This window comes from Apis dorsata, unplaced genomic scaffold (assembly GCF_000469605.1).
Source record: "Apis dorsata unplaced genomic scaffold, Apis dorsata 1.3 scaffold_149, whole genome shotgun sequence".
Taxonomy (NCBI): domain Eukaryota; kingdom Metazoa; phylum Arthropoda; class Insecta; order Hymenoptera; family Apidae; genus Apis; species Apis dorsata.
The window spans coordinates 234116-243173 of record NW_006263440.1 but is presented as its reverse complement, the minus strand read 5'-3'; the positions used below and the strand labels follow the sequence as shown (position 1 = coordinate 243173).

Genomic DNA, 9058 nt, shown 5'->3' with positions numbered 1-9058 from the left:
CGAAAAAAAAAAAAAAAAAGAAAGAAAGAAAGAAAAATCAAGATTCTAAATTATACATAAACGCGCGTGATAGATCGATCCGAAAAATTAATTTTTATACGATCTCGCAATTCCGAAAGAGATGGGAAATTTGCAAATTTCCATTCCAAGAAGTTCGAAAGAATCTCGATGTTGCGTGTCTTCTAAACTATATAGTTGTCTCGTGAATCATAGACCGACTCGTGGCACGGATGCCTCGGGTCGCTTCTATAAAGTTCGCCAGAATTTCTTCGTGGGCGTAGCCGATCCAACGCTTGGTATATATACGAGCGTGGTGCATTACGATATTCAATATCCGACGACCGTAATGGCGGTCAAAGTTCCGTTTCGTGGAAATTTGCATGTATATCACGATTTAGCGAGCAAAAGCAGAGACGCAGCCTCGACCACATAAAGGGCCGACACGGGCAACGGGGAATTGTTCTCTGCAATGCAGAGATATCTTGGGACTTTCTGCCCACTTCGTCTCCAATTATCCACTGTTTTATTGGAAATTTATTGCTCGTTTCACGTTGCTCGTCGCCTCGTTTCATATTTACTCGTAACCACTTTTAAATCCTCGAGCCGATCCACGATAGTATCTTCTCTTATTTTAAGATAAGATTTAAATTTCCGTGATTCTGTGAAACAACGATCAAAGAGAGATCAACGATACAAAAGGAGTATCAAAATTTCTCCAAGTATTCTCTTTCTTTCTTCTTATTTTTCAAAATCAATACTTGCGCAAGTTGTTTGAATTTTCGTATTTCTTCGCTCTTCTTTTTTTTCATTCTCTCCTTCTTTTTCTCTCTTTCACATCCTCTTATTCCTCCTTTTCTCTTCTTGCGTTCCCTCGCCTCTGTTTCTTAATAACGGAAAAACACACCGGAAGCAAGCAGAGCGGAATTTTATCGAAGGGCCAGAAGTGTTTTTCAATGACTCGCTAAACTTTTCCACGGAGTAAGACGTCAGTTTTCCAACAGGCCGAATGGAACAGCAATGGAACGGCAATTTCGCTGGAACGAGTTGAAAGCTCGCGTGAAGGCTCCGCGTAAGCTCCGGCCTGGGGAAAGCTCCCCTTCAAACTTCCGGCCGAGTTTCAGAACGTCGCAGAAATTGAAGTTGAAGTGTGTCTCGTTCACCGTTGGCCCGATCATTTTCGGGGATCCTTCGGGGAACTCGTGATCGACTCGTGAGAATAACGCGTTGCGATTAATCTTCTGATTATTTCTCAATGATGTTTGACAACAAAAATGGAAAAATGTGTATCGATATAATTATGGAGAAGCATTCGTTTAAAAAAATTTTCTTTCGATACGATAAAACGTTTAAATATTGCGAGATAGGATTATATGGATTGCAAGATGGAAGATTTCGATACCGTGTAGATAATTATAAAATTTCGAGGCGACGTGGAAACGAATGGCTCGCATGAGAGCCATTCACAATGAATTCGTGATACAACCATGTAGCTCTACGTGTTCTCTGATTGAACTACCTAAGAGCGATACAAGTCAATCTAATGGAACGATGGGATTCGTTATGATCGATAGAAATCCATTTTGGAGTGGAGAAAACGTACTCTGGGTACACACCCAGAGGGCTTAATCGAAGCGCACGTACAGGCGAGGTTACGGTTGCTGTACTGGCATGGTGTCATCGGTTGAACAATCATAGACTGGCTCATCATTAATCCATTCAAACTGAGTCACGAATATGGAAGGTCAGGCAAAGATGACGAAGAAGCCACGATTCATATCATCAATCGTGATGAAATTTAACTGGAAATATACCGGTATCAAAGATGACTAAATATTCTTTTTCCTATATTTTTGTAATAGTATTGTTCTCAGGATTTGAAAATTGCGAGATCCTATTAATCTTTCTATGCTTTCTGGTTCCAAGTAAATTAGAGTCATATCAAGAAGCTACGGTTGTAAGTTCTGCCAAGTTCAATAGATATTTAACGATCCTTTTATTTCATGATTTTGGCAAGGATTTTCGCGACTATGGGATAATCAGATGAAAATTCTACGATTTCTGGCTACACCAGGATAATAATAATAATAATAATAATAATACCACGATTTAAGATTCCACACGAGTGATCTCGTTCTCACAATTCTCCGATCCACATCCTATTTCAGTCAAACAATTTCACTTCGAGCACGGTTATAATACGAACAAAATTCGCTCGAACTGCAATTTTTCTTTCTCTCTCTCTCTCTACGTTTCTCCTTTGGAATATTGTTTATCGCGAAGCGTTCCGAGTCCCAGAATTTCCGTCCGTTTGTCTCTCGTATTTTTTTCTCTCTCTTTCTCTCTCCCTCTCTCTCCTTTTGTCCGTCCATCAAGTTCTCGAAACGCGCACGGACGGAAACAAAGCGATCCAACTGTTGTTTCGTCGCACGCGAGACGCAATCGGTAGGATGAGTTTTGGGGTTCGCATTTATCAACTCTTGGAGCCGTTCCGCCCACTTCCGGTGGGTAAAGACAAATGAAAGGGGACGAGGATAGGTGAAGAGGAGAACGGTTCCAAGCGTCGGGATCGGCGCTTGAATATAAATTCATTTTTTCCCCGGGAAACAACACGCAACGGCGGATGTTGACGCGGATGTAGCGCTCTCGCGCGAAATTTCTCCAGCAAACTCGAGCGCGTATCATCGTCTTTCGAATTGTCTCCGAACAATGTTGATGTTTAATTCGTGCCATCCCCCGTAATTCGATTGTATCGTGGCTAACGATGACGAGTGATCAATGAATTTGCCCGAATTTCATATCAAGCGTAATTGGATTACGTGTAATTAGACCAGCCGGATGATTTAAAAGGATTACAGCATGAATATGGATAGAGCTTATTACGACATTAATGATACGGTAAACGGTGAAACGATTCGAAAATTGCGTTCTCGTATTTGACTACAAATTCGAAATCAAAAAGGTTATTGTCAAGATTGAATTATGAGAGAAAATGATAATAGATAAGGCTGTTGCTTGAGATCAATTGCCAGATTAATATCTGTGAATAATATCTGTCAATCAACGGATAATTCAAGGTGGAATTAATAGATACCTTTTGACGATGATTACCGTCGGTTGAATGGACTTTCCGATCGATCATTGCCGGATACGAATACGTTGATCTTTAAAGCGGACTGCCACTTAGATAATTGCTCTCTCCTCTGTGCGGCCACGACGCTCCTTTGATCGATATCCTTGGTCGGCATCTAATAACCAATTATAATCGGTTCAAAGAGGCGACTTGCGACATGTCCGTGAATAAAGCATTCTCTGGCAACCTGTCAATCTCTCCTTCGGAATGAAATATCCGAAACGAAACGAAACGAAAAGTTGGTTAATTAAGAAGATTAAATGGCGAAGTTACGGAAATATTCCCTGGGGAATTTCCGCTTTTAATCCTACGCGTCCCGTTGAACCAGTTGCCCAAGATGGATAACTCGTGGTGCAACTCGTTGCTATTCTTGCCTCCTGTTTCCTTTCTCGAAATAACGTTTTAAATACTCAAGTTGCTCCACCGCGAGAGAATATTAAGCAACATTTTATCGAAAGTTTCTCTTTAAGGAAAGACAGGGCTCCTCTCGATTATTCAAATTTTCAAGATTTTCGCTTGTCGATACTTCAAGCAGGAAGAATACCCAACTTCTTCAACTTTCGATATCGAATCTCAATCTTTCTCTGCCTCTCTCTTTGTTTTCTTCACTTCTTCTTCTTCTTCTTCTTCTTCGTAGGTTTGTATAAATCATCGTTTTTATTTTTTTTTGAGACAGTGGAAACGCAGAGAAGAGCGAAGCAAGGTATTCCATTATTTCGTTCGAGCTGATCCTGATCCGTGACGAGCTTCTAAATTTTATTCGCGAGACTTGTAATTCGTTTAAAATAGATCTAGGGGAAGGGGAAACATCGGGTAAGATGTAATTTACCTTAAATCGTACGCAGAATTGTTCAGGCGAATTCCCAACCATGTAGAAACACGAAAATTGAATTCCTTCGAATTGAAGAGAACTGTCCCTGCAAAATATCCTCCGTGAAGAAGGTGCATTAACTTGAGCGCATCGAGATCCCCGTAACCATCCTCTCGCTCGCATTCCAACCAGAGGATTCATCCTGCCAACATCTCTCCCGACTCCCCCTTATCCACGCTCATCAAAAATGCACATCGAGCCGCGGCGTGTTTTCCATTCTTCCCGCTGAATTTCACCAGTCTCGACGCTGTTATTCCTTCGTAAATCCGGAAACACGGCGTGACACTGGTTCAAAAAGAACAACTCCTCCTCGGGTACAGAACGACGGCTCTTTTTCCCGCGTGGAAAAGGGATATTAACTCTCAAATGTTCCGTATTCCTTACGTCTACCATCGTTGAAAAAGCGAATAAGAGACGTCATAACGTTATCCATCTTCGAGACGCTATTTATTTGATCTATTCTTAATTAAATTCCGCGATACGAGTCGAGGTTACGATCTTGATATTTCGATGCAATCTGTCCACCAGGAGGGGCAAAAATCTGGGCGACGTCGCGAGAGAATTAATTCGGGTTTACGGGGGCACAATAAGCAGAGATATATTTTGACGGGATGGGGAAAAGAGGGTCGGTGAAGGAGGGTCGGTGGGTTTTATGGGTGGTCGTGGTATCGCGATTTCCACGACGTCATCGCTCTGTGTGCGCGCCAGGTGAATTATTCACCGGCATGTCATATGACAAAAGCACCTCAGGGCGTCGTGCAGAATACGGTTTAAAGGCCATGAGCGTGTCCACGAGCGTGTGTGCCGCTCCCGGCTTCTACGAACAACTTTAAGGATCGGCCCTCCTCCCTCGTTTCATAACTGTTTCTCATTCGTGGACGAGACATATAGATGAGAATCGCGAAAGGAAAGAAAATTATTCTTATCCTAATTCGCATTGAAATTTATACGACTCGTACTTGGATACTTTCCGCAAGTTATTACGAGCTCGATCGGCGAAAATGGAGTTTAGTTTTTTATCGCGTCCTCCTCGTGAAGTTTGGAAAATTTACAGTGTGTCACGTGTATAGTCGACAGTATGATGGAAGATCTCTCTTTCTCTTTCTCTCTCTTTTTCCGGTTTTTCGTCGTAAAAACGAGGCAAGAGGCGAGTCGTAAATGTTGCGACGACGGAAGACATGATCCGCATCTGGAACGAGTCTATAGCGTTATAAAAGAGGGGGGATTTATCAATGGTGATCGACGAAATTTTGCCACGTTTCTTCGGCAAGGTCGTTAACCTTACCTGCGTAACAATAACACGGATGCACGGAGTTTCGTAAAACAGAGGAATACCGAACAAGAGGGTTGTAGCAGAGAGGGTTGCATCTGCCACGTCGACGACCTCTTTATTACGTGTCGCTGATGACCTCCTTCGCATTACAGCGCGCTGCCATTGTTCCTCGAGCGTTTGACATCGTGCTACTGGCTTATATATATATATATACATATATATACACACACACACGTAGATCGGTGTACGAGCTCCTCTTCGGTATCGAGTTCCACGCTTAAAGACCTTAAAGACAAAAATTTTACTCTCACTTTTTTCTTTCTCCCCCTTTCGAGCTACTTCGAAACACTGCATGCATCACAAATATTAGAACCAAGTTTGCCAAAATTATTCCCCCTCGCAAACTCCATTATCTCGACCAACCCGTTGACTCGACCCTTGACTCGAAACGGAACCTTTGAAATATTCCGCGCATTAAATATCTCCATCAGAAACTCCTCACCTCGAGCACAGCACCTTTCATCCGCAACAAGACTACGTGGTGGCGCGCAAAGAGGTAGACACCGCTTCACCCACTTCTGGTGGCGGGTTACATGGTGGCGTCGAAGCCACGACGACGTAGTGGCGGAAAATTTACATGACGCGCCTCCATGGCCAATTTCATACTGTCTCGTCAACGCGTATCAACCCTCTCGCCCCCCGCGAATAGAAGACGTAGAAGACGGAAGCTCGTTCCCAGGATGTTACGGGTGCAGGAGGCGTTCGGTTACGCTCGGGACAGATTTTATTGCTCCTTCGCGGCGCTCCTTCCACTCCCCGCGAGTCATATTTCACGTTGTATCAGGGCCAAGCTCTTCTCGCTTCAAATTCCAATGGAATAAAATACATCCCCTTTGGCAACGATTCTGCGAAATTCTCGTTGTCACGTATCAGTTCGATTCGCAATCTCAGCCGGATTGCTAAGAAGGGGATGATTTGTGTTCGACCTCTTCACGAAACTCGGCTAGGGAAGAGTGCGGATCAGAACTTTCTTTCGTTGTTGGAAAATCATCCAGATTTTTGGGATTTACGGTGATACATTTAGATTCTTTAATAGTTATGGATGCATTTTATAGCAGCGAGCAATTTTTCGTTCTCCGTTATTATTGGAATTATCGAAATTTTAGCGTCAAACGATCTATACGGTTTGATTTTCAAATGATCTCGAAATAGCAATTAAGCTTGAATCGACAATTTTCAAGTGATAGCTCGGTTTTCGTTCATAAATTTTTTTAAGTATCGTTTCTTCAAAGCGATGACTTCGCTTTGAAAATTCAACGAGTGTTGAAACTGAAGAAAATTTAAAGAGATTTATAAAGTTTTAAGAAAAAATCCAGCTTCGGTTCTTTCGTTATATCTTTCGTACGTTTCCAAATATAAAAACGAAATTAAATTAGAAACTTTATCCTTTGAAATAAACGTAGGTTCGATATTTCTTTCCCCGAAAACTTACGACAATTCAAAAATCCATAATTCTCCAATTGAAATACGTCAAATATTTCGTTATCGTCATTTCGATCAATCCCGCTTATCCCATCACAAATAATACCCAAGCATCTCCAAGTTAATGAACTTCTAAAACATTATCCATCTTCCCCGATCAACCAACATCACAAGAATCGCATATATATATATATATCTATCTGCCAATCAATCCAATTCCATTCATTCACCCTTCGTTTCCATAATACCCCGTTGCTGCCAAATCTCACGTGCCGCTGAATCATTGTCACGAATCCATCAAAACCATCAGATCCAACCATTGCAAACCTTTCGAAAGAGAGAAATTCGATAAAAAATCCCTTGTTCCATCCATGTTCGATTTCATCCTGATCCACTTTCTCTTCATCTCCGTCGTGTGATTCCCTCCCTCCCCTCCCCTCCCCTTTTTTTTCAAACAACGACGAAAAAGAAATTCGAGGANACGAATGCGCATATGCGAATTCTCGCGCGCGCGGAGGATGCACCGTCTCGTACGCGAGAGAGTCGCGCAAGCGGAAGACGGCGCAATTACGTAATACCGGGAAGATATGCTCGGCACGCGACCGATTCTAATCCCGTTAAGCGTTCTCCTTTCGGGCTCTGCATTCCTTACGTACTTCCGTTATCTCACCTTTCCCAGAGAGAAATACCTCAGCCGGAAAGGGCGTGTCGCCCGAACGGACGTGTAAGCGCGGGCGCATGCGCCCACGGCTCGCCGCGTCCGCCTGAAATAGGGAAACAATGAAAATTCCACCGATATCTGCATATCTCGAGATTCTCTCGTTCTCCGGTTTTTTCCCTTTTTTTTTTTTTTTTTTATATAAACGAACTCGTTATCGCGTGGAATGTGGGAAACGATTGGGAAATTTATTCGGATCTGATTCGCGGATATTTCGAAAATAGAGCGAAACGAAGGGAAATATTCATCGAGCTAGCTTCTCTTCCGATTTCTCCAATCGAGAATGGCATCGCGTGAATTTTTCAAAATGAGATGGCGAGAGTGAAGAACGGTTTCTTGGAGCTGTTATAATAAAAGAGTTACGTTTTTATTATTTAACGAGAGGCTGCGACAATGTAATAAATTCTCGATCCCTGCCTCGACGTTCTCGACGAGAAGCGAAAATCAAAGCAGATCGGATTGGAAGGCGAGACAATCGCAGAGGAGCGGAGGAACAAAGCCGAAAGTAACCTGGTGGGAGTTCATTAGCGCGGTATTACTAATCACGAAAGGAAGAAGGGGGCCGTTTAATTAGAGAAGTTCTCGGAGAAGTTGCTTTCACCTACGGACACGTATCTCGGAGAGTTGGCCGGTTAGACGGTGGTTGACCATCGCACTTACCCGCCCTCACCGCAAAGCACCTTCTATTTCATTCTCCCCTCTCGTTACCCCTCCGTCTTTCCAACATCTTTTACAACGTAGCAAGAGTACGGGAAGAGGGTCGAGGAGAGCCTTACCAGAGGGGAGTTACCTCGCTCCTCCTGGCAGGGATTGGCTGCGAGATAATAGGTTATTAACCGTTCGTTTCGTGAGCGTGAATTTAATTTTAAAGTCGAATCTTGGTCGTAGCGAAGACTACGTATGAAGCTGTAATCGCTTCTCGAAACGCGAGCGATTAATTCGAGGAATAAATAAAGAATATGAAACAATTAATTGTTCGATAATTTCTTGTTCCAAGTACGATAATTCTAATTTAATTATATCGATTGAATGTACATTACTGTATAATTAATAAAGCGTAACACAGAAGGTGGAAGATATCGGATGAGACGAAAATTTAAAGAGGCGTCGATTCCTACGTAAAACATGGTGTCTCGGTTCATCGGAGACAAATAATTGGCAGAGATAAGTGGTAAGGTCGAAAGATTCCCTCACGGCACGGATATTATCGGTGGTTGTTCCTCCTTCGAGGCCGCGACGGCAAAGAGAAAAAGCCACGTAGTTGAAATCGCGACAGCTTCACTCCCGGGGAAAGAAGTCGCTGAACCAACAAATTATCTCCTCTCATCGGCGCGGTTCGAACGGTTCCTTGCGGTTCAATGACTTCTTGCCGCGTCGCCGAGCTTTTCATCCCTTGCCAACCACCCGATTTCAATCGTTTTCCATCCACGATATTTATATATTCGATATAAATTCGGGCGTCGCGATTTTCGTATTAAACGATGCGACGACTATTATTGTTGTCGACGAAAGTTAAGATTAACATCGTTGATGGATATATTAAAAATTTCGAAAATTTATTCTCTTCGAGTATCGAAAAAAAAG

General features: G+C 42.8%; 1 protein-coding gene and 1 long non-coding RNA gene across 8 annotated transcripts in view; both read left to right on the top strand.

The window, feature by feature from the left end:
• Nucleotides 1–9058, top strand: part of LOC102680513 (fasciclin-3) — a 310068-nt gene that overhangs the window by 115666 nt on the left and 185344 nt on the right. The window lies entirely within an intron of this gene.
• The window catches only part of LOC102680429, a 26964-nt gene that overhangs the window by 16563 nt on the left and 1343 nt on the right, over nucleotides 1–9058 (top strand). The gene's annotated exons all lie outside the window — the stretch shown is intronic.